This window comes from Emys orbicularis, chromosome 5 (genome assembly GCF_028017835.1).
Source record: "Emys orbicularis isolate rEmyOrb1 chromosome 5, rEmyOrb1.hap1, whole genome shotgun sequence".
NCBI lineage: Eukaryota > Metazoa > Chordata > Testudines > Emydidae > Emys > Emys orbicularis.
Window position 1 is genome coordinate 129999495 of NC_088687.1, and position 26618 is coordinate 130026112.

The 26618-nt window shown below is 40.7% G+C and overlaps 1 protein-coding gene across 1 annotated transcript in view; it reads left to right on the forward strand.

Moving 5' to 3' along the window:
* The window catches only part of CTBP1 (C-terminal binding protein 1), a 410482-nt gene that overhangs the window by 4651 nt on the left and 379213 nt on the right, over positions 1-26618 (forward strand). The window contains exon 2 of the mRNA XM_065405602.1: positions 12560-12673. The gene's annotated coding sequence lies outside the window, so the exon portion shown is untranslated. The remainder of the gene's footprint in view (positions 1-12559; positions 12674-26618) is intronic.

The following is a 26618-nucleotide window of genomic DNA, read 5'->3' on the forward strand; positions in this document are numbered from 1 at the left end:
GAAAAGGTATGCACCAAACAGCTTAAAAAGCATTAGAGTTATTTCTCAGCCTGTACAGTTTTAATCTAATATATGGTCATTTACCGTAGTTTACAACAGTACTCATTGTTTATGACTTGCTTAGGACTGATCAGTTTAATCAATATGCCCCCTTGCCAGATTGAAGCAGATGAACGTCAGAACTAAATGGTAAAATGTTAGGAAATCATGGTTTGAAAGACTCCCTACATTTTAAGAAGATTCCATAGTTTCCTTCCTTTTGTGTCATTCTGCTTCAAATATCTGTCAAAACTATCCTGATCTTTGTTGGTAGAATCAGTCTTTGGTCCCTGGTTGAAACTGCTATCATTGCAACACTGTTAGGGCTAGTTCACACTAAGCCCCCAGTTCGTATCTTAGTTCAAACTTAAAGGTACTTACCGCGGGTCCACACGCGGCAGGCAGGCTCCCCCGTCGACTCCGCCTACTCCTCTCGCGGAGCAGGATTACCGGCGTCGACGGCGAGCACTTCCGGGGTCAATTTATCGCGTCTAGACAAGACGCGATAAATCGATCCCAGAAGATCGATTGCTTGCAGCCGAACCAGCGGGTAATAACTGGAAATAATTTAAATGGAGACTCTGACTTGTTTTATTTATATATATATAGAAACTTGTTTATAAAAACCCTTTTAGAAGTTTGAAAATAATTTTCTCCCAGTAATTTTCCATTTGACAGGCTTTTTTTCCTTAGGGCGAGCAAGCCAACATGGCTAAATTTTGTAAATTTGTTTGTACAACGATATTAGCCATGTCTGCACAACTCCTGGAATTTGAGTTCAGTAGCAATATGAAAAGCATTATTTGTCCTATATAAACAGTGCCTGCTATTTAGATTTCTCAGTAAGAAAATGATGGAGTTCTTTTAGCTTTAAAAATTAGAATCCAGATCACACTTTGGACCTAGTAAATTATAACATTTATTAAGTGGGTAAAACTCAGAGCCTAAATTACTTGACAATAACGTTTATCTTCATTTTCTTGCAAGCAGAGAATCCTTGCAACTTCTGCTGCATTTTTAATGCATTTGTTTGCCTTTCTAGTGCCCTCTTGTCAGACAAGAAACCCATCTCCATTTTATTTCTTCACTGAAGTAATGGAGTCATGATAAATCACTATGTTGTGATTTGACTGTTGCTATTGCAGGCTGAAGTGTGTTCCTCCTTTCTGCTATTGTCAAAAGGTGGCAAAATAAATAACTTATTTTTTTTAAAAAAGAATCAGGAATACTTGTGGCACCTTAGAGACTAACAAATTTATTTGGGCATAAGCTTTCGTGGGCTAAAACCCAGTTGGAGAACACTTCAACCTCCCTGGTCACTCAATTACAGACCTAAAAGTCGCGATACTCCAACAAAAAAACTTCAAAAACAGACTCCAATGAGAAACTGCTGAATTGGAATTAATTTGCAAACTGGACAGCATTAAATTAGGCTTGAATAAAGACTGGGAGTGGATGGGTCATTACACAAAGTAAAACTATTTCCCCATGCTATTTTTCCCCCTACTGTTACTCACCACCTTCTTGTCAACTGTTGGAAATGGGCCATCCTGATTATCACTACAAAAGTTTTTTTTCTCCTGCTGATAATAGCCCGCCTTAATTGATTAGTCTCATTATAGTTGGTATGGCAACACCCATTTTTTCATGTTCTCTGTGTATATATATCTTCCTACTGTATTTTCCACTGCATGTATACGATGAAGTGGGTTTTAGCCCAGGAAAGCTTATGCCTAAATAAATTTGTTAGTCTCTAAGGTGCCACAAGTACTCCTCGTTCTTTTTGCTGATACAGACTAACATGGCTACCACTCTGAAACCTTATTTTAAAAAAGAAAGCTAATGACTTTTTGGGTGCCCTTTTGTTAGAACCTTTCCTTTTTTCATCATTTCACTACTTTTCTTACTGCTTCCATTCAAGAAACCACGTGGCATGAAAGTTTCTTGTATGTGACTTTTATATTGCATGGATATATACTTGTTGCTGCTTTATATTATACTTATACTGCAGTGGGGCAGAAAAACAGAGAAGGAAGCGGACAGTACAATACATTACTTTAATCTTTTTCGATGCCTGCTCCTTTTCTGAATAACCACTCTTCCTGCTCTTCCCACTGCTGGAGTGAGGGAAGGAGGAATCAGCAGTTATATCAGTCATATAGACAGTTGATTGTCCATATCTTGAACCTAAGTGAGATGGGTTTAATCTTCTGCAGTTAGTTTCTCATTTATCAGGCCTCTACAAGACACAGAAATGGAGAGTAAGAACAAAGATATCTCTTAATGTGAAGTAAGAAAGGAAAGAAGTAAGGGGAATTTCTGATCAGTGAAAAGTGATCACATGGCTTTGAGTGCACTGGTCAATGAATTCCCACAAAAGAAATCATGTTGTCACAAAAAATTCTAAGGAAAAATCCATCTAGTCTTCCTCCAGTGCTAGAGCATCAGTTCAAATTTGTCTCCAGAACCTTTTTTTGCATCCTTACCACTCCCTTTAATAATGGGGAAAAGTTTGATTTGGCAGAATATTTCTCTCTTAGGCAGTTACATTGCAGAAAGTAAAAATTGTTTTAGAATCAGAATTTCAAAAGTTAATCTAGTGAGTTTCTCTACAACCTTTTTCATCTCCCCAAATTACTATAATCTCTCCAATCCAGTCCCAAAGAGGCATAAAGGAAGGATAGTTCCTCTTTTCCTTTAGGAAATAGAACAAAAGTGTTCTCTCTCTCTATTTAATTGTACAAAATATAATGGAATTGGTGTGCAAAGTTTCATACTCAATTCTGAGACTTTTTTTCTTCTCTCTCCTTACACAGACTCAATATTAGCAGTGTATTTAAAGTTCAGACTACATTAGACTTTGTTTTGTGATATTTTAGATAGAAATAATCAACTGGAAAAATTATTGAGAGTTTTCTCAGTACAATATATTTTTACATCTCATATATATACTAACTCTTGTTCGTATGCGTCTTTTGCTATCATCTAATGTATGACACACATTCAAAGAGGTAGAAATTTGTGAAGAAACTACCTACATCTAAAGTAAACTATAAATATAATTCCCCCCACCCTTTAGTATGGAGGGATTCCTGATCCCTATTATTTAATCTTAGTGACTATTTTGGAGAAGTTCTGACCCAGTCTACTTGGCTTTGTGGCTCTGACCACTGATACATTTGCAGCAGGATGATGATGGTAGTATTTTTCATTTAAATTGAGAATAATGGTTCTTCCCTTTATGGTATTCAGATGTTTGAATGGTATGTTGGACTATGCCCTCAAGAATTCGAGGCTATTTATCTCTGCACCGGACATACAGGTGAAGTGGTCAAAATTTTGCTCCTGCAATAAGATTCACAAGCCTAATTTTTCTATCAAATTGCCTGAACCTCTCAATTTTGCAATATAGAATTAGAAGTACAGATCTTAACAGTTTGCAGAGAAGTCAGGAAGGGGATGCAATCAGTTTTAGCTGTCTCTTCCTGGTTAAAGAATCCCCTTCTGGAAGTCTTATGTCCAAGAAGAGACCTAAACATATCACAAAGGATCCTTAGTGTGTATCAGATGATGGGGTGCTACTTACAATGAAGAGCACTAAGTGCCCTTTCCACATCCCTTCCTCCTGGCTGGTGGAGCAGCCAAAAGAAATGTAGTGAGCCTGCAGGAACTTTGTTTGTAAATAAGATGGCTTCACCCCTAACATCAGAAACCTATTTACTAGGGCTGTCAAGCGATTAAAAAAATTAATTGTTATTCATCACACGTTTAAAAAAATTAATTGCGATTAATCGCGTTGTTAAACAACAAGAGAATACCATTTATTTTAAATATTTTTGGATGTTTACTACATTTTCAAATATATTAATTTCAATTACAACACAGAATACAAAGTGTACACTGCTCACTTTATATTTATTTTTTATTAAATATTTGCACTGTAAAAAACAAAAAAAAATTATTTTTCATTTCACCTCATACAAGTACTGTAGTGCAATCTCTTTATCATGAAAGTTGAACTTACAAATGTAGAATTATGTAAAAAAAGAAACTACATTCAAAAATAAAACAATGTAAAACTTTAGCGCCTACAAGTCCACTCAGTCCTACTTCTTGGTCAGCTAATCACTCAGACAAACAAGGTTCGTTACAATTTGCAGGAGATAATGCCGCCTGCTTCTTGTTTACAATGTCACCTGAAAATGAAAACAGGCGTTCGCATGGCACTGTTGTAACCGGCATTGCAAGATAGTTATGTGCCAGATGCGCTAAAGATTCATATGTCCCTTCATGCTTCAACCACCATTCCAGAGGACATGCATCTATGTTGATGATGAGTTCTGCTTGATAATGATCCAAAGCAATGTGGACTGACACGTTCATTTTCATCATCTGAGTCAGATGCCACCAGCAGAAGGTTGATTTTCTTTTTTGGTGGTTTGGGTTCTGTAGTTTCCGCATCAGAGTGTTGCTCTTTTAAGACGTCTGAAAGCATGCGCCACACTTTGTCCCTCTCAGATTTTGGACAGCACTTCAGATTCTTAAACCTTGGGTCGAGTGCTGTAGCTATTTTTAGAAATCTCACATCAGTACCTTCTTTGCATTTTGTCAAATCTCCTGTGAAAGTGTTCTTAAAACGAAAATGCTGGGTCATCATCCGAGACTGCTATAACATGAAATATATGTAGAATGTGGGTAAAACAGAACAGGAGACATACAATTCTCCCCACAAGGAGTACAGTCACAAATTTAATTGATGCATTATTTTTTTTTAATGAGCATCATCAGCCTGGAACCATGTCCTCTGGAATGATAGCCGAAGCATTAAGGGGCATATGAATGTTTAGCATAACTGGCATGTAAATACCTTGCAGTGCCGGTATAATGAGTTTGACAGGAGTTGCTTGTAAAGAACAGAGAACTCTTTGCCAATTGGCACTAATGGTTTGTGTCACACTGTCACCAGTGGAGCCGGTAGCAGGAGTTAGGGGTCTTGTGGAAAAAACAGTATGTGATCATTTAAAGCAGTGTTTCTCAACCCTTGGGTCACGACCCAAAAGTGGGTCGCAAGAATGTATGAAAGGGTCACGAACAAACTTGTGCTTCACCATATGTTAACACTGTGCATACCAATAAAGTTGTTCGAACATGCAGATGCCACCGATAAGCCAATCGAATGCAATGCACAAAGAATTATGAGAAATACTATGCTGCAAAGTAGGGGTCTCGCCTCCCAGTCCCCACCCCCAAGCTGACTGCCTCGGGAAGGGACGTGGCCGGGACTGTTGGTCCACCCGCCTATTTCTGCTATGTGCGTGGCAATATCTGCTGGTACCCAGCTGCCTCACAAGCGGCCCACTGTGCTGCTTGAGGGACATGTGGTATCTTCAGGGAGAAGGCAGGTTAGAGAGCAGGAGATGGCCATTTGCAGGCAAGGAAAGCAAGTCCAGCCCAGCAGGAGGGCTAAACAGTGATTCTGTTCAGCAGACACTTCTTTGTATTTGAGTACTACTTTAGATGTTTGTCACATTTCTCAGGGCATCCAGGGCTGTGAGTCATCTTGTTGCCACCTGCCTCCAGCATGAGGAAGTTTTGCAGGTGCCAGCTAGGTGTTAGCTCTGTACCAGCCCTGTTTTAGCCTGGTTATACCAGCCTCCCCTTAAATCCCTGGAAACTATCTCCCTGTGGTATCCAGCCCCTGACCATTGTATACCCACAGAAATTCCAGATCCACTGTTTCCAAAGAAAGAGTGTATCCCAGTTTACCAATTTTACTTACCACCACTCTTGTATCACACACAGCACTTGAGTTCAGTTATAGAAAAACAAAAGGAAATTTATTTAAGAAAGAATAGAGATTCAATAGAAGCAAATGTGACTGATGGATACCAATGGTTACATATAAAATGAAATCATAAAACATGAACAAGGGCCTACACTTATTGACAATTACCTTTCCTATCTAATAATGTGGATTCTGATCCTAAAGTTCAGTCTTTCACAGCACTTGCTAGTCCCAGAGAGCTATGACTCAGACTTTCATGAAGCATACCCGTTCATCAAGGTACCTCCTCAGTGAATGGATCCAGTGTGTCTTTCTCTACCCTGTGATATGTGAATCAGTCTTTTCATGCACAGGGCGATTACCTCGCAATCATATATTCCTTTTCACTTCCAAGTGGTTTCAATGTTTATAGTTTGTCTTTGATGGTTTTCCATTGACTTTTCTGGGTTGGTGCAAAGGTAGACAATTGAGCAATATATTACATAATCAGCTAGCCGCAGAGGAGTGACAACTCCCTTCAGCTTGAATGGGCCATCACCGAGACATATTATTCCCTGGTGACTCTCACTCACTACAAGACCACAAGGGCATAATTGTCAACATAGTTACATTATTCCTTAAATATCAACTGTACACACATCTGGCAGTGATTGAGTATTGATAAGTTACAAACTTTCAGTAGAGACCTCACATGATATGCTTTATGAATAAATACCATTGGAGATTTTTAAGAGCGGGTTAGACAAACACCTGTCAGGAATGGTCTAGGTCAGTGGTTCTTAATCTGGGGTGCACACACCCCTGGGGATGCGAGACATGCTAGATTTTTTTAGAAGGTAAATCATTGAAAACACAAATTAAGCACAGGCACGTAAGTACAACTACTTTGTTTCATCAAACCTATGTATTTATTAACGTTATAAATATATTTAGGTTTAAGGGGTGCGAGAACATTTTGATTTTTGATCAGGGGTGCGAGAACATATTTTGAGAACCAAAGGGGTGCAGGCTGCAGTAAAGGTTAAGAACCACTGGTCTAGATAATAGTTAGTCCTGCCATGAGTACAGGGGACTGGACTAGATGACTTCTCAAGGTCCCTTCCAGTCCTGTGATTCTATGATTTCTTACAAGGGACGTGACAGTGAACAGGACTCGCTGAAGTGAGGATCTCACAGCTTCATGTAAGTCCAGCTGTCATTATGGAAAATATCCTTAGGAGTGGAGTGCAAGGCGTACTGCCACGGGCTGGGAACGTGAGAGGAATGTGTGTGGGGAGTTTGGGGAGGGCAAGGAATGCAGTTCTGCATGGGCTTTAGGGGGAGTCAAGCATGCATACGTTCTGCCTACAGCTCAATCAGGGACCTCAGCATCTCTATTTGATCTTCCATGAACTTTATTATCCGCTCCTGACCCTGTCTCCTCTCTTGGCCGTCCATTTGTAGTTTCTCATTTATTGTCTCTCTCCACGCTCTGTGCTTGCTGTCAGCCTGATCTGATGATTGCAGCAATTCCTGAAACGTGTCCTTCTTACTCCTCTTCATTTTCCTCCTTATGTGATGGAGGCACTCCGCCAGCGTGTAGAAGCTGGCCCTCAAGAGCACAATCTGCAAAAGCAAAAGAAACTATACACAGAGTCAGTATTGTGTGCGCACTCACAGTCTTGAATCATAAAAGTTACATACACCTCTTTCTCACTTTCATTTAACAAGCACGCAGCACGGCCTGAGTGCTAAACGTGGTGAGTTCTGCCTGGGTTGGGGTAGGGGGTGCAAGACGAGACAGAGTCTAGGTGATTTCAGAAGGGGATAAGTACAGCACATGAGGACAGTATTCTGAATACTGGCACCATTTTCCACAGGCGGGGGGCGATTGAAGCTGAAATCACACTACTAAAGGTTACTGAAGATGCAAGGGTGCATTTTCTTCATGTGTGCAGTTTCAGACTGGGTCTGTATGCTGCACGCCTGTGTGCAGCTTAGGTTCCTGCAGAAGTAATTGCTGATTGGTGTGGCAAAGTTTTCTACAATGGGGCAAGAAACAAAGCAGCTCTGCCAAGGACCCTTCAGCAGAGGATTGCAGAGTATCTGCAGGCAGGAAAGTTTCCTAGGGATCTCTATGGAGGATTCCCAAGAGATCTCAGTTTGCATTAACAAACTTTTCTGCATGGCTCCACTGCGTAGCTGCACTGGGAATGCAAAGCAGAGGCTAACAGTACCTAGTGTTGTTAATTTCTATCCCTTCTGCCACATGTGCCATGTGACACCTCTACCTCATGTAACCATGCACTATCAAAGAAAAAGTACTTACCGGAGTTCCCCTTTCCTGCTTCAGGCATGCCAGACCTGGACTGCTGGGACTGGCTAGACCCCATCAGAATCAAAAAGAGGTCCTGGCTCCCCACACCACTAGACGAGCCTGTCCCCTGTCCCACATCCTCTTCCAACTCGACCTCCTCGTCCACCACTTTGTCCTCAGAGTTGATTCTCCTGGCTGCTGCCTCCAGCCCTCCCGAAGTACCCATGGGGCTCGTCGAGGTGGGGTTGCCGCCGAGGATGGCGTGCAGCTCCTCATAGAAGTGGCATGATTTTGACGCAACAGTTGGCCTCCTTTGCCTTCTGGTACACCTGCCTCAGCTCCTTTATCTTAGCACAGCATTGCTGCATGTCCCTTTCATGGCCCTTCTCATCCATGCCACAAGCAATCTACTTGTAGGTGTCAAAGTTCCTATGGGTGGATTAGATCTGCAACTGCACAGCCTCCTCTCCCCAGAGACCCAACAGATCCAGCCACTCCAGTGGACTCCATATGGGAGCCCATTTGCATGGTCAGCTGGGAAGATCCAATGTGAGCTGTCCACACTGAGCAAACAGGAAATGGAATTTTAAAAATGCCTGTGTACCTAGCTGCAGGGCAGCAGAATAGAAATTGCTTAGCAGAGCGGTCATGATGGGCATTTTGGGACACCTCCTGGAGGCCACTTAGCACAGTGTCTACACTGACATGGCATCACTCTAATTTTGTCGCAAAAAGCTCTGCACTGCTCATCAAGGTGGTTTTATTATGTCAGCATAGCAGGAGAGTTAAATTGGCGGGAGGAGCATTATTGTGTATACAACTGCACTGTTTTGTTGATGAAACCTGACTTTTGTCGACGTCTAGTGTAGATGAAGCATGTTAGTGCTGATCTCACAGTGAATCATCTAGTCTAGGGAAACAACTGTTGGGTAATCATGACCACAGTCACCACCAAAACAGCCATTGATAGAGATGTGGCACGCTCCAGGCTCTTTCCCTGAGATACTGTGTCACAGCCTCAATTTGCTGGTTCTGTGATGACTGCAGGCAGCCATCTTACAGAGGGGAATTTTTGACCTCTAGCCCTTAGGTTATGTGAAAGTCTCCCTGCTTCCTCTATTTTTAGGGTTACTTTTGACCCATGTACCATTGAAATCTGTGGAAGTGAAGTTGCGAAGTCCTTGATAGTCTGCCAACCTAAGTAAGCTCTCCATATTCAAAGACATGAAGGCGAGTTCATCATTATAGTCAGGAGCAAAACCATAAGTTTTCATGTGAGACCTAATCTTTCCAGCTCCTCATCCCTTCATTTCATCTCCTTGCTTACTTATCTTTAATTTCAGCAGAGTATTAATTTCCTTAATTTTCCAGGAGTACTTAAACTTAAAAAATTCTCCTTGAAACAGGATAAGCTTCTAAGATGTTGTACTGCTTCCTATGCCTCATCAGCTTATAGTTATTTCTTTCCGTTCCTAAGAATGGGTGCAGTGTGTTTCATTGATGGGATCTTCTCCTTCTGATAGCTCATTCATGCTTCTGAGAGATTCACTTTGATTTTTAGGCTTCAATTTTATTCTTCAATTGCAGAATCAGGTTAACCAGTCAATGCATATTTACAGACTTCAAATGTTTTCATGTACCCCTTCCATGTCTGTACTATTCAGCCTGTCATATAGTCAGATGCTCAGAACCTTTTATCCACTCTACTAGTATAGTAGGAGACATTTCAGGTGGTGGCCTGGGATGCAGATGACATCTCCATGAGTTTCTGGTATTAGGCAGTATTTGAAGACCAAGTCTTCTAAACAAGTTCATGGACACAAGTCAAAAGGTACTTCAGTTCCACTACATGCATCCGACGAAGTGGGTATTCACCCACGAAAGCTCATGCTCCAATACATCTGTTAGTCTATAAGGTTCCACAGAACTCTTTGCTGCTTTTACAGATCCAGACTAACACGGCTACCCCTCTGATACTCAGTTCCTAGTAAATCATCTATGTCTTCAGAATGAGAAGACAAAACACTTCTGCCCTGGGGACAAAATTTTTAAGGACTCGGGTAAGGCACACTCTTTTTTTCTGTTATTACATCAGATTGAAATGTTTTTTAATAGATGCTTCCATTCCAGGGGCTAAGAGGTAAATCAGACTTTCTGTAGTCCCAAATACAATAGCTATAAGAGCGCTCATTAATGAAAGGGATCACCATGTGCTGCCACATCAAAGCAGGTGGTCTCCAGCCGTATCTATGAGTCTAGCTATAGTATCTTAACACACAAGCTGACTGGTTGAGCAGGTGCATTTGGTCCTCAAGTATCACAGTTCAGGGCAACTCTGCCTGTATTCCCCCTCCATGGTCCAGCAAGGGCACCCACTCTCAGGCTTCCGGCTCCCCAGCTATCACCTCCTAACCAGGGTTTTTCCAGGTTGCACAGTTCCTTGTCCCCAGCAAGGCAGACTTCTTAAACAGATCTGTTTCTGTACTTTGCTTTTCTCCTCGGAGGCTATAAATAGTATAATTACCCACAGTTAAGTTACCACACAGCTCTTTCTAAGCAAGCACATTTATTCTTAAGATAGAAGTGCTACAGAGAAAACATATTAAAATAATAAAAGAACCTATGTGCATGCTAATAAACTTACCAGAGTTAACCCCCAGCAAGGGCTCTAGATCGTGAGCAGTTCTTCAAACCCATTGAGGGGTTTTTCTGTGGTTACAAGTGTTCATAACAGTGTTAACTCACAACAAGCACCTCCATGAATCTGTGATTTCACTCTTTATCCAGTTTGGGCCTCTGGTCTGATCTTCATGTAACAGGTGATCAGCTGTCAAAGGCTTTCTCCTCAGGATGCAGCTTCAAAAGGATGGCTCTGGAGATGAGAAGTTGCGTTCCCCTCCACCCAAGTATTTCCTAAGAATCCCATTTAACTTTGTGTAGCACATTGTTTCAAAGAGTGCTTTGAAGCCCATAACATTTCCCAAGGTTTACATTAGTCGGGTCTCTCTCCTTAGAGATATTTACATACTATTCAATAATAATAATAAACATTTGCATTTTTAATACAATGAACTCCTAAAATACTTAATCTTAATTCAATAAAGTTTAACTTAATTCAGTAAGGTTTGTCCAGGATATTGCAGGAAATTGTCATATGTGTCACCCAAGATTCCTCCCCGTTATCACTCTCTAAATAGACATGCTTATCTTAAGAAAACAATATTTTTGCAGTGGGAGAAAGACTTTTCCATTATAGGTTGTCATGGATCCCCAGGTCAAGTACTCTGGAACAACTCTGGAACAGTACCTGGGAGGACCACTTCAGTGTGCCAGACACCCCTCTCCTCCCCCCCCCAGAATCTTGCTCTTTCACCAGAATAAGTCAGTTGGCTTCACCACCTCCTCAGACTGAACCTCATAGCTTTCAGCACCCCTGCTTCATGTCGTGAGCTCCTTTCAGTGAGTCAACTTGAGCTGGACTCCTGAGAGAGACTTGTACACCCAAAGGAAGCAATACACCCTCACCTTCAGCATCTGCAGTGACTCTCAGCCAGCGTTGTAAAAGCAGTAAGGTTTATTAGATGTCTGGAACACAGTGTAGAAAGTCCTTGGTTAGCACAGAGAACAGAAAAATACAGCATGGTCCATCTTGGTCAACCCAGAGCCCTATGACTCCTTTGTTCGAGTTCAGGAGAATCTCAAACTTCCGCAGCCCACTCCTAACAACCCGCCACCAAGTGCCTCCCCAGTCCTTTGTTCTTGTTCCCAGGCAAACATAACTGGCTTCTTTTAGGGGTCTAGACCATTATGGGCGTTAGTTGCTAGGTACCAAATATCCAGGCAATTGGAATGGCCGTTGTCTTCTCGGATTCCCCATGGACATGGAGCACAGGCCCCAGACAGCTAGGCATCTGTCACGTGCATCTCTGGGTCTCTGCAGAGAGTAAACAAACTTTTCCCTCCACCTAGTTAACAATGCAGCATATAAGGGAAACTGAGGCTAACACAATATTCATACAAAATATTACAGAAAATTCCCACTCTGTCACATTGGTACTCCAATTTGGCTGATCAGCGTGTCTGATGTATGTCTTTCCTCTTCAGCTTCATATTTGAGAACCATTAGGTGAATTGTTAGGTAGAGCCAGTATGTTTTTGATAGCCGTGTTCTGGCACTTGACTATAAAAGAGAAGTTTCCTCTCAGTTCTCCTAGTGCAGGGCCCATAGCAACAGCAAGACCCAGACACACATCCCCAAAAACTTGGAATTTGGGAGGATAGATCACCAACAGTTTGGATTGTCTGATGACTTGCTGAAGGTTCTGCTCCAATGCAGAAAAGTTCTTGTTATTGTTGGTTTTTCAGTTTGAGGAAATTGAATGTATCCTGAAGATCTAATCAGTCTCAACTAAAACCTCTCTCTGATTTTTGTTTGTCAGATTCAGCAAGAACTGAGCCTCCATGACTCTTTGAGGTCAAAGAGCAGCTTTGAGATCGCTCATGGTCACTTCTACAAAAGGAGTCCAGCATTTTATTTTAATCCCTGATAACAGGTAACAAACTCTCTTCTCTTATTAGAACTCCTGTTGCGGAGTGATGTTTAACCTTGTACCTGGCCATTGTATGGACGAGCCATTTCAACAAATAGCTACTTCATCCTCATATTTTCTCTGTTAAAATTGTCTCTTGATTTCTGTCCTTCAGCCAAGAAAGTTAGTGACCTGAATGTCTTGTACATTAAAATCCCATTACTGTAGTCTTTTCTACAAAAAGAAGTACCTGAAACTACTTCAGAGTTCCTACCTAAAGTAGTTTCACTTAACCTCAAAAAGTTCAGATATCATCATTTGGATACCTGCAGAATGATCAAATTCTCAAAGATTAGGTCAAAGTTCTTTAGGCAATCAGTTGCCTTGTTTTTTTTCATTGCTGGTAAAAACAAGGGTCTCTAAGCCTGGTCTGCTATCCTGAGTCTTACAGGAAGACTGGAAAGCTTTATCCTCCTTCTCTCAAAGATTTGTCTCTTTCTCTTAAACAGAAACGAACAGAGCATTCTATGGTGAGATCTGCCAAGTGGCCACATGATAATCTATACACTCCTTCACCTAACACTTTGACACTTTCTTCAGATGCTGAGGCCTAATAACTATTTCTGCAGACGAGAGGATTAATTCTGTGTGAGAATAGACAATATAAAATTACCATTAATGTATCTTCTTATAACAATAAAGTTCTCTGGTCTAGGGCATTACCTAGACACTCCTGCATATTGTTAATGTTTTGGGGGGATTTTTGGTCTAGTTTATAGTGGGTCTTTGAGCTTTGGAAGTTGTTTATCTGGGACTGTGAGTAGATCACCTTATACAATGTCACATCTGTATAAACTTAAATTGAGAATCATACAAATGGTACTCAAATTGTTTTTAAGCAAATAATTGTTTGCACTTAAACATGTAGTTTCCTTTTAGGAACCAGTGCTAAAAGAAAAAAGCTTGTGTTGGTTTTGAAGTTGGGGGTTATGCCAGATAGATAACACAAAAGCATCCAATAAATTAAAACTTCAATTCCTTGTCTAGATGTACAAATATGGCTATTGTAGGCATTATAACTCTTCAGGTGATCTGGTAGAGATGTGGGAAAAGTGCTTTTAGTATGAAATCTCAATCCTGGAAAGTCTCAGAATTTGGTTTTAGTCAGGGATTTTAAAGCAGAATAATGAGGAATCTGGGTAATATTTTTGGATATTTGAGAAATTAAAAATCCTCTTTAAAGGACTGTGGAGCTATAGTTAGTGTGGCCACTATTTCATGAATCCAGATTTCTAGGGTTTAAGTTTGCCTTACAAAAACATGGCAAAAATCTGACTGACAGATTTTCATTTTGGCTGCAGTTTGTTTTATTAAAAATAATTGTAATGCTTAAGTGCTGTGGATTTCTCTGACACAGAGCCACATTCATATGCAAGTGCGTAGGCACAATATAGCCATGTATGGCAGTCTTATCTCTGAATTATCTTGATTTTGTGGGTTTGACTAGAAAGAGGCCATAGATATGGAATGTTTAGACAATAACTTCTACCTCTATCCTACCTATTATTAAGCTTTGTAGCAGAGAAGGGAAAAACACTGTCTAGCAATAAAAACCATTGTTAACATCTGTTTGGTATTATGACATATCACTAGTACAATAATTGCTCAGCATCAGTAAACCTGAACATTGTCTCTTCCTCTTAGTGCTTCAATTGAAATCAGTAAGGATTAGTCTCTATGATCAAGCAATGCATCATGTCATAGATACAGTTTCTCTTTTATGGCTAATTGGTCACTAGGGTGAAATTAAGATAGTGTTTTTAGGACTTGTGTATTGGTTCTGAATTTCATTTTCCCTTATAATTCTGTTTAGGATTTTTACTAGGAAGTTTTTAATGGCAATCAGAAATGACTTCTGCAGTTTGGCCTATAATACATTTTCAGTAATGGTCTTCATTGGTCTCCCGAGCTGCTATGAATTTTATGATCACTGTACTAGAGAGTTGTTTTTTCATAGACAAAAAGTAATTTGTTGTTTGGGATGTTTGTGATACACAGTATATCTGTTTGAGGTGTGGAAAGGCCCAAAGACAACAGCTTACTTCAGCAGTAACTGGGGGAAGTGGGACTTTATGTTGACACATGCTGAGAATCATTTAATTTGGCCAATCCGGATTTAGAAACTACCTGTAATTTTTTTGGTTTTTGTTTTAATTTAAATTAAGCTTGTGCTTATTTTTCTGTCTATAATGGATAAGTATCAAAAGGTTTCTTTTTAAAAAATTTCTGCTTTTTAAAACCTTGTATTTGATTGGGACTCTTGAGTCCTACTGTAATATAAATAATTATTAATAATAGATGTGGACCTAAGAGAAATTAAATAAAGATTAATTAAGTCTATATTGGAGAAATTTCTTTCTATTAAGTGCTTGTGGTTAATATATTCAGTACAAATGAAATGTGAACTCCTAGGTATCTGGTTAGCAAAATTAATAAGTTTAAGTACTGAGTCTTCTTCCCCTTTTAACTGACTATTCATAGTTTGTATGCAGTATAGTTGTAGCTGTGTTGTTCCTAGGATATTAGAGAGACAAAGTGGGTGAGGTAACATCTTTTATTGGACCTATTACTGTTGGTGAGAGAAACAAGCTTTCGAGCCACACAGAGCTTTTCTTCAGGTCTGGGAAAGGTACTCTAAGCATCACAGCTGCATACAAGGTTGGACAGATTGTTTAGCATAAGTATTTAGTACATAATATAAGGGGCCTGTGACAGGGTGTACTAGGCCCGAAGGCCTCCTGCTGGAGGCCTCACAGTTCTACAACGCCCCAAGGAAAGAGCAGAAGAGGTGAGTTCTCCAAGCTGCTGAGAGAGACTATGTGGGAAGCAGCCAATTAGAGTAGAGAGGCTTCAGGGAAGCTGCCAATCAGAGCCCAGCAGGCTCATATAAAAGGAGATGCTGGGGCTGAACAGATTCAGTTGTTGGCTGGAGCCAGAGAAGGAAGGACAGTGCTCCTGGCTGGTTGCAGCAGTTACAGTGTCTGGACAGAGCAGTTGCTGGCACAGACCCAGGGAGCAAGGAAGGTTCTCCTGGTTTGCTGCTGGGACTCAAGCACAACTTCAGTTCGAGGTAAGGGTGAAGCTGAATGTGCTGGGGCCCCAGGGAAATGACCCAGAGAACGGTAGCAGCAACAAGTTAGTTAAAGGGATGCAGCAAGTGGCTGGTGTTTCTAGGGTCCCCGGCTGGGACCCTTTGTAGTGGGTGAGCCCCATACCAGCTGCAGGCTAAGTGACCTGAGAAGAGAGTTTACATAGGCCCAGGGAAGGGCCTGAAGACCCCAAAGAGGTCAATATATATTGAACTTTAAGGGGCTGAAGATCCCAAAATGGGGATGAACTGAACAGAAAGATTGACTTAGCTGGAGAGCTGGGGTCAGTCGAGGGTTGCTACAGAGCGATGAGTTTCCAGGGAGGAAGTCCTGGGGGCACTGCTCCGTGCCAGAGCAGGGACTATTTGAGAATTAGCCCAGGGAGTGCTGCAGAAGACCAGTGAGGGTACTGGGATAGGCCTTGTTGGACTGATTACCTTGGAAGGAGTCTGTTTTGTTTCACCCACGAATTGTGTGACTTGGCCAGAGGGCTGAGTCACCAAAAACCCACCTGAAAAAGAAGACTGCTGGTAGAGAGCACTGTAAAAGCTGAGAGAGAGAGGTACACAAGCACCCAATAGGAGGCACTCACGTGAGCTGAGTGGACCCTGTCACAGACCATTCAAGATAGAGTGGCCCATTAACACCTCTGCAGTCATAGGACAAAAAAGGGATTGTTGTAATAATCCATAAATCCAGTGTCTCTGTTTAGTCCATGATTTTTAGTGCCCAGCAGAGTTATGAATTTTAGCTCCCAGGCTCATCATTTGAAAGTGTTGTGCAGGTTTCCTTTGAGGATGAGGGCGGATAGATCAGATATAGAGTGATCATTTTGTGCAGGTGACAGGGTAGGGTTTTTTTGTTGGAGGGTTTTTTGTTTTTTTTTGGTCTTTTATTATCTTCCTGTGAGTTCATTTAATAATTTAAATTCATAACTCTGCTAGACACTAAAAATCATGAACCAAACAGAGACACTGGATTTATGGCTTATTACAACAGTCTGCAAGCCACTAACCGCCTCTTTTGGTCCTATGACTGCAGAGGTGTTAATGGTCCACCCTGCCTTGAGTGGTCCCTTAGAATATGGGCTAACTACTTATGCAAAACAATGTGTTCCACCTTGCAGTTAGCTGTGATGCTGGGAGTACCTTTCCCAGACCTGAAGAAGAGCTCTGTGTGGCTTGAAAGTTTGTGTCTCTCACCAACAGAAGTTGGCCTAATAAAAGATATTATCTCACCCACCTGGTCTCTCTATTCATAGTTTGTCTATTATGACTATTTTAGGTTTGGGAATGGTGCACAAAAAAATTTATGATGGAGTTTGCCTGGGTTATTGGAATAATTATAGGGAGAAAAAAGCATCTAGTTTATCTGTGGCTCTCCTAGATGAAAATCATTAGCAAAGCCATTGCTGATCTCATCCAGGTAAATCATTCCTTCACTCTTTTCAGTACTTTAGGATAATACTGTAGCTAAAACAAAGAGGAGTCCTTGTGGCATCTTAGAGACTAACAAATTAATTTGGGCATAAGCTTTTGTGGGCTATAACCCACTTCATTGGATGCATGGAGTAAAAAAAAAGTAGGCAGGTATAAATATACAGCAAGTGAAAAGATGTGAGTTGCCTTACCAAGGGGGGAGGGGGGGTCAGTGCTAATGAGTCCAATTCAATTAGGGTGGATGTGGCCCATTCCCAACAGTTGACAAGAAGGGGTGCTAATATTTTCATACATACATTTCAATTTGAGATCAAAGCTTCTTGCCTAAAAAACAATGTTTCAACCAGTCCCCCAATTTTGTTTAAAAGTAGGTTTGAGACTATTGTTCTATGCTTTTATTTTTAGCATATGTCCTGGTTCCATTATTTTGGTTTCTGGTCACTTTTCCCTAGATTTCCATCTTCATTGCAACTAGTACGGTATAAGATATCCCAAGTTGTCATGCATAATGTAGGCCAGGTGTGTGTGGTTATGTTTTTTTTTGTTTGTTTGTTTTTCTTTTTAAGTCCAGTCTCTTGGTGATCCGCATTGTGATCTGTTACGACAGAATAACTTTGGCTAAAAGTTATTCTTTCTCGGTACTTATACATTGTATTTTTGGGCAGTTACCATGCCAACAATAATGTGCATATTCTACTACTTTATAGTCATGAAGCTATAAATTGTCAAGTTGGGTCTATCAGTTCATTTGTTAAGAATCAAATAGTTTTTATGCTCCCTTCAGCTTGTCCTCTGCTTTCTAAATCTGTGCATGGATATTTGTGTATGGTTATGAAGGGGAGAGAGTTTTAAAAGCACCTAAGTGATTTAGGAGCATCAGTTGATAGGTCAGTGTGTTTTGTGCTCTTAAATCCCTTATATGCCATACAAAATCTCCCCCCAGAGCATGCTAGCTCTTTCTAGAAAACTGTTGCTAGTTTAAAAAAAAAGTGGTGGTTTTAAGGACCAAAACACACAGCTTTTGGGCATACTGAATCTACAGACGTGAATTTGTTTCTTATCTTGACTGGTCTGCTGTCTTGTCTCTAGAGTTGTGTAAATGTTTCCACAGTCCTCATGAGTTTACTGTAATTATGAAATTAAAGAATTTCTTAGATTCCAAGGCCAGAAGGGACCTTTGTGATCATCATCCCATCGAGTGGTTTTCAACTTTTTTCATTTGCGCACCCCCCAAAAATTTTTGACTGGAGGTGCAGACCCCTTTGGAAATCTTAAACATAGTCTGTGGACCCCCAGTGGTCTGTGGACCACAGGTTGAAAATAACTGATCTAGTCTGACTTCCTGTACAATACAGGCCATAGAACTTCCCCAAAATAATTCCGAGAGCAGATCTTTTAGAAAAACACCCAATCTTGATTTAAAAATTGCCAGTGGTATAGAATCCACCACAACCCATGGTAAATTGTTCCAATGCTTAAATTGTTTCAATGGTTAATTACCCTCACTTTTAAAAATGTCTTATTTCCAGTCAGGATTTTTCTAGCTTGAACTTCTAGCCATTGGATCATGTTATACCTTTCACTGCTAATACAAAAGCCCATTATCAAATATTTGGTCCCCCATGTAGGTACTTATAAACTAATCAAGTAATTCCTACCTATCTCCTTATGTTTCCTCATGTATAATATGCTTTGTTTTGTCTTTTCCATTTCCATACTGCCCCCCCAAAGAAAACCTCTCAATACTCCATTTGTCTTTTCTAAAATATTCCCATCAGCCTCTTTCTCAATTCACTTTTCCACTAACCCACTCTCACATCTGCACTCCCATCAGGGCTTCAAAAATTTACCAGACAGCTATTAACCAGAAGAAAACTAAAATGAAGAATCCTGTTTTTCTTCTTTGAGTAGTGTCCCTATGGATGCTCCATTGTAGGTGGGTCTCTGTCTGTGTGCTGCTGATCGGAGAACGTTGGTAGCAGTGTCTGTCCAACTCGTGCATGTGTAACCCACACACCTCCCGGGTGTGGTGTTCTGTCCCCTCTAGTGGGGGGAGGGGAGGAGAGAGATTAATGAGTTTTCTCTACAGCCTTAGATAACAGCCAGTTGGCTTTTAGCTCATGCAGTAGAGGCTCATGCACTAAGCTCCAGAGGCCCCAGGTTCAATCCCACCCACCGACGTCCGGGGTCTGTCAGTGTTACACATGCGCTGCTCCTCGCCTACCACGAGGCTAGCCAGCATGCACGGGTGATCCTGTGACATTGTGCAGTCTACATAGTTTTATAAAAAAATTGATAAGTGACTATAATGCAAATGGGATATGCTTTGTGCAAAAGGTCTCTTGTAAGGTATCATTACAAAGCTCATAAGCTACTGAGTGTGATCATCCTATTTGTAGAAATGTACCACTCTTGTATCTAAAACTAGAAATATAAAATGTAACTCTGAGGGCCTATTGTAATTATGTAAAGTGTGGGCCATTAATGATGGTTTGGAATCTTGATGACTCCCATTGTCTGCAGATGGCTGTTTACCTGTGAGTCTCCCTGTATATGTGTGTGCTGGCAAGTGAGTAATGAAGTCTTGCAGTGACATGTGATCATGTCACCTGAACTGGAATCCATCTTTAACCTGGTGCTTTTCCAGTGAGGGGGGGTGGAAACCCAGAGGGATAAAGGGTTCCCGCCTTATGCAAAAGATATATAAAGGGGTGGAAGAGAACAGAGAGGGAGAGAAGCCATCATGAAGAATCCCCTAGCTATCACCTGAGCTGGAACAAGAGCTGTACCAGGGGAAAGAATTGTGCCCAGGCCTGGAAGGTGTCCAGTCTGAGAAAAAGCTTACTGAAGCATCTCTGAGGGTGAGATTATCTGTATTCAGTTTGATTAGGCATAGATTTGCGCATTTTATTTTATTTTGCTTGTGACTTACTTTGTTCTGTCTGTTACTACTTTGAACCACTTAAATCCTACTGTCTGTATTTAATAAAATCACTTTTTATTTAGTAATTTACTCAGTATGTATTAATACCTGGGGGAGCAAACAACTGTGCATATCTCTCTATCAGTGTTATAGAGGGCGAACAATTTATGAGTTTGCCCTGCATAAACTTTATGCAGGGTAAAACGGATTTATCTGGGTTTAGACCCCATTGGGAGTTGGGCATCTGAGTGCTAAAGACAAGCACACTACTGAGAGCTGTTTTCAGGTAAACTTGCAGCTTTGGGACAAGTGATTCAGACCCTGAGTCTTTGTTAGAGCAGACTGGAGTGTCTGGCTCAGCAAGACAGGGTGCTGGAGTCCTGAGCTGGCAGGGAAAACAGCAGTGGTAGTCTTTGCACATTGGGTGGCAGCTCCCAAGGGGGTTTCTGTGATCCAACCGGTCACAGATCCCTCCCCAGTTCCTTCTCAACTGCCCCGGCTAGACATGGAGCCTCTCAGCACAGACAGCCGCTGGGGTGCTGGAGATCATCGGGATAGATACTTCATCCATTTCTCCTCCCTTCCCCCTCCCAAACACTCTTCCCCATCCCTCTTCAGGGACCCTTCTTGTGAGAGCCTGCTACATCAGGAGATTGTTTATCTCCTCAGAGTAGGAGTCATGGAGCCAGTGCCCACACATCTAAGGGACAGAGGCTTCTATTCTTGTTACTTCCTGATACTGAAGAAAAATGGAGGTTGGAGACCCATACTGGACCTCAGGTCACTCAACAAATTCACCAAAGCTCAGAAGATCAAGATGGTCATGTATCAATGATCATTCCAGCATTAGAAAAAGGAGATTGGTTCTCTGCCCTCATCCTCCAAGATGCATACCTTCCACATTTCGATCATACCGATCCACAGACGTTACCTCAGGTTCATACTAGGCCAAGACCACAACCGATACAGAGTACTCCCTTTTGGCCTCTCATCGGTTCCCAGAGTGTTCTCCATGTCCTCTGTCGCCTTCTCCAAGGTTATCCCTATATCAGAAATCTGCAGAACAGCTACCTGGGCATCTGCACACACCTTTGCAGACCACGATGCCATCCTGGGGGATTTGGCTGCAGAGGCCAAATTCAGTGCCACTCAGAAGTTCCAGCCTCCAGTGATGGGCACTGCTCAGGAATCACCTACAGTGGAGCACCCATACAGACACTCCTTGAAGAAGAAATTACTCCTTGTGTTCGGTAAAGATGGTTCTTCAAGATGTGTGTCCCTATGGGTGCCCCATGACCCACCCTCCTCCCCTCTATTTTCAGAGTTCTAGGAATTGACTCTGAGGTAGAGAAGGAGCTGAGGCGGGATTGCCCGTGCATGCCGGCTAGCCTTGTGGCAGGCAAGGAGCAGCACATGCGGGGACTGGACAGACACTGCTATCAAAGTTTTCTGATCAGCAGCGCAGGGATGCAGATGCACCTACAGTGGATCACCCATAAGGACCCACATCTCGAAGAACCATCATTACTGTACAAGGGTGACTAACTTTTTAAGTGCAGCACCCAGGTGAAAAGCCAAGTTCCCAGTAGCACCCCTTGGCTTGAAATGGTTTCCATAAGATACAGGGTTTACCCGTTTTGTTCAGTGGCTTTCAGCACACTCCCCCCTTCCCCCCCCCCCCCACTATATATTTAAAAAAAAAAAAGTGTTCCAGCACAAACTGCATTAGTGCCAAATACAGAGGTAAACAGGGCCACCCAGAGGGGGGGCAAGAGGGGCAATTTGCCCCAGGCCCCACAGGGGACCCCACGAGAATATAGTATTCTATAGTATTGCAATTTTTTTTTTTTAATGGAAGGGGCCCCCTGAATCCTCTGGGCGGCCCTGGAGGTAAAATAACCTGTCTACTCCAACTCAAGATTCCCCTGGTTATCTATTGAAGGATTGCATTTCCCTTTTGGCCACAGCATCTTATTGGGAGCTCATGTTCAGCTGACTATCCACACAGACCCTCAAATCTTTTTCAGAGTCACTGTTTCCCAGGATAGAGTTCCCCATTCTGGAAGTATGGCCTACATTCTTTGTTCCTGGATGCATACATTTAACCATATTAAAAACACATTGTTTGCTTGTGTCCAGCTTACCAACCTATCCAGATTACTCTGTATCCATGACTGATTTCTTCATTATTTACCACTCCCCCAATTTTTGCAGTTGTAACCTCTCTTATACTAACATTATGTAAAAGGTTGTACAGAATGAGCAATTTAAAGAAATTACTGAAGCACTTTGTCCTGGATATACCCCTACAGATGGATTTAAACTCACAGGTCGACTGCTAGCTGTTGCAAATGAACAACAAAGAGTTGTGATTGCTTCTGAAATAGTGTCCAGTTCTGGTGTCCAAAATTCAAGAAAGATGTTGATAAATTGGAGAGTGTTCAGAACAGAGCCATGAGAATGATTAAAGGGTTAGAAAACTTGCCTTTTATTGAGAGAGAGTCAAGAAGCTCAATCCATTTAGCTCAACAAAGAGAAGGCGAAGGGGTGGCTTGATTATAGCCTGTAAGTACCTACGTGGGGAGCAAATATTTGATAATGGGCTCTTTAGTCTAGCAGAAGAAGATATAATATGATCCAATGGCTGGAAGTTGAAGCTAGCCAAATTCAGACTGGAAATAAGGCATAATTTTTAAACAGTGAGAATAATTAACCACTGGAACAATTTACCAAGGGTTGTGGCGGATTCTCCATCCCTGGCAATTTTAAAATCAAGATTGGGTGTTTTTCTAAAAATCTGCTGTAGGAATTATTTTGGAGAAGTTCTATGGCCTGTGTTTTACAGGAGGTGAAAGTAGGTATTCACATTGGGATTGGTCTCTGATACCATACATGAGGCTGAATTGCTCTCTGACTTGGCCCAGAAAATAGTTCAGTTTAGCATTTGCAAAGATTGCAGTGTTCATTAACAAATTAATATATTGAGTAATGTCTGAAGAAGATTGACTGGAGACAATCTTGCATAGCAACCACGAAGTGCTACTTTGCAGGAAGAGTTGTGACTGTTGGTGACCAGGCAGATAGATGAATCAAGGGGATGCGAGACAGCACATTGGTCCACACTGACATCAAGTGACTTCAAACAAAACTAAATTACAAGTAGGAAAATCTCATTGTTTTCCCTTCCCTAGCATTTTGTGTTACCATTCTTGTGTTGGAATTGAAACTTGGTACAGTGTATAAAAACACCTGCGTACACAGTTACTTAGAGTCTTAAATTACAGTTTATGTTGTCTTGCCAGTGCCCTGCGCCAAATGTTTTAAGGAAGCTGGACTGTGTGTATGTGTATGTGTATGTGTATGTGTATGTGTATGTGTATATATATATATATATATATATATATATATATATATATATATATTTTTTTTCTAAAATGTCTTTGCGTGTTTGTACTTGAGGATGTTGTAAACCTCATTGTAGTACTGGAATTACTCATGAATGTGATTCCTACCAGGTTTTTATCCCAAGTATGGAAATGGCTACAGGGAAACTACAGAAACAAATATCTTAAATCTCAAATGTATTAATTGTTTTTCTTTTCTACAACTAAACTGTCTCCCTCCTAAATAATTTTGAAGTCAGTTAAAGTGCTTACTAGAACAGAGCTTTTTCTTATAAAGTTAAATATAAAAAGTCCTGGGCTTGATATTCTATTCTTTTAGTATTCTATTATTGCAAGGATTATAAGCTTGTTACGTTTGAGCTTGTAAAAAATGACAACGGCACTTAAAACTTCCTACAGGGTTGTAAAAAACCAAGTATGATGGTGTTGGCTTGTGGTGGTTGATTTTTTTTGTTTATATTTTAATACTTATTTTGTAAATGGAGGGGAAACAATTAAATGGGAGTTTCATTTTTGAACTTTTATGTCACTTTGAAGTATTTAAATGAATATGGTATATGAAAGGTTTTTTAATATTAGAAACACAATTTTAGTTTCTGAAAGAACAGTTATAACCATTCTAAAATATCATTATGGAAGTAATTAGTTATAGTTTTAGGAGACTATAAAACTGTCTAGAAGCCTATAGAGGAAAAGAGTGGGTGAAGCCAGTGACTGGAGAGAGGGTTTGTCTATTAGGCAGATTCCAGTATTCAGCACTGAAGAGGTGAGCGGGTGAAGTTATGTATTATTCAAGGATTGGTTTGCTGGAATCTAGATACTTCTTGAAAGTGTGTAAGGGCATCCAGTAATATGGTTCTGTATAAAACTTAACAATTCATCTTATGTTTGTCTTCATGGGGTTTAATTCACTAGGTGATTGTTTCTCATTTTAACTAGTAAGTGTGAAAACTGCTTATTGACACTGCACACTTGTGAATAGCGTTTACTGATTGCCAAGCACTAGGGTATGAATTCATGTGACTCAACATGCCAAAAGTTGAAGTGGTAGGAAACAAGTGACTGAATGTATTGAAGTAATGAAAATAGATAATTCATCTAAAGAAAAATGTAAACCTTGTCAGGAGTTAAGTAACAAGATTGAAAAGAGACTTGCTCATCTCAGTAAGTGCAGAAAATTGGTTTCTTTTCATTCTTCAGGATTAAATATGCGATTGAATGAAACTTTGTCTATTAAAGTGGAAGAACAGAACATTGGTGAGTTTGATCGTGCAAATGAGACATTTTGAAAATGTAGCCATGATGATAATTTAAGTCCCTTTTTGATGCCTTCCTGTTTCTCTTCAACATTTACTTTATTCCTAAGCAGTCTCTCTTCTTTTCCAACACCCAACAATAGCAAATATCAATCAGCAATTTTGCCATTTAAAAACACTTGAAAGGCAAAAACTTCAACTTGAAAAGAAAGTTGTAACCTCTCTTATACTAACATTATGTAAAAGGTTGTACAGAATGAGCAATTTAAAGAAATTACTGAAGCACTTTGTCCTGGATATACCCCTACAGATGGATTTAAACTCACAGGTCGACTGTTAGGTGTTGCAAATGAAGAAATAGAAGAAAATTAAAGGAAGAACCAAAAAATTGAAATTAAAGCAGGATTGTTGGTGAAATTTGAGTAATGACTCCAAATGTCTGCAAGCATCCCTATGGGGGAAAAGGTGCCCCTACTTAACGCTAGTGATTCTACACTGACAGAAAAGTGCAGAATATTATATCCAAACTACTGAAGGTGCCATATAAGAATCCAGAGAACAGTATGACACATTCTCAGGTGAAGTCATCCTAAACTTCTGAAGTATGGATGCTGAGCATGCTATTAAAACCTCACTGAAAAAGTAGTAATATGAAACAGAATCCTAAAACCTATTGTGGAAGTTCAAAAATGCCTCTGCAACTGCCGTCAGCCTCGTGGTTGGTTGACTGATAAAGAAGGATTGATACCCCAATTGCACTTGGAGAAGCTTGCAAGATGATTCATTCTCTCTCTCTCACACACACACACGTAGTTACAAGAAGTTTATTGATATTTTTGCTGTTCACAAGGAGGACTTTGATCAAAAACATAAGAACTATTACATTTACCCCAAACCTCCTCAATGGCTTTTTTTTTTATCTTGACCAATTACAAATTGGTAATGCCACTTCAACAGTGGCAATGTAAATCCGTATTCTAATTAACAACAAAGAATTGGAACCACACAAGCACAAATTGAAACTATGGGACCTTCCCATTACTTAGCCAACTTAACTAAGTTGAAATACAAAGTCCATATCTTGAGCCCAGAACAGGAAAAAGATGCTGAGATATGGCTTGATGAAACATAATCCTGAGTTCCTTTTCTCTTCTAGCATTTAAAATTAAAGATCCTGATTTCCACCCCAAATCCCTTTTCATTGAAGGGTTGTGTTATAGTTAATTGCATCTAAATTATAGAAGTATACTACCCAGAGCACAGGCTATATGTATATATTTTTCAATTTTTAGAAGACCTCTCCAGCTTGCTCAGTGTTGATCCAGGATATCAGTTTTTATTTTTATCTCCCCATTTGGGGGGAAAAAATCTTTTCAGGCTGGGGAATATCACAACCTTGACTTTGTATCCCTTTTTCCCCCCCCCCCCAATAATTTGCTCTGCCTCCTCCTCATCTTGCCTTAGTCCCATCTGTATGGAGTCAGCTCTCTGCGTTCTTCTGCATTCCAGTCTGTCTTGAAGCAGTTCCGCAGAAACTTCAGTTAATCACATTATTTAGTATGACCTCCATCTATCCATCTAGTTTTGGTTCTTCCAACCCTTCTTTTACCCTCCACTTCTTCATTTAGCACTCTGTTTCCTATACATTCTTCCAGTCTTCTTTTCTCATGTCCAAACCATCTAAGCTGATACCATCAGCCTTTTCAGGAACTAGCTTTGTGGCATTACTATTCAAAACCAGATTCAGAGTGTTAAATTCTGACACCTGCTGCTTTAATACCACTCTGCCTCTGCTAAC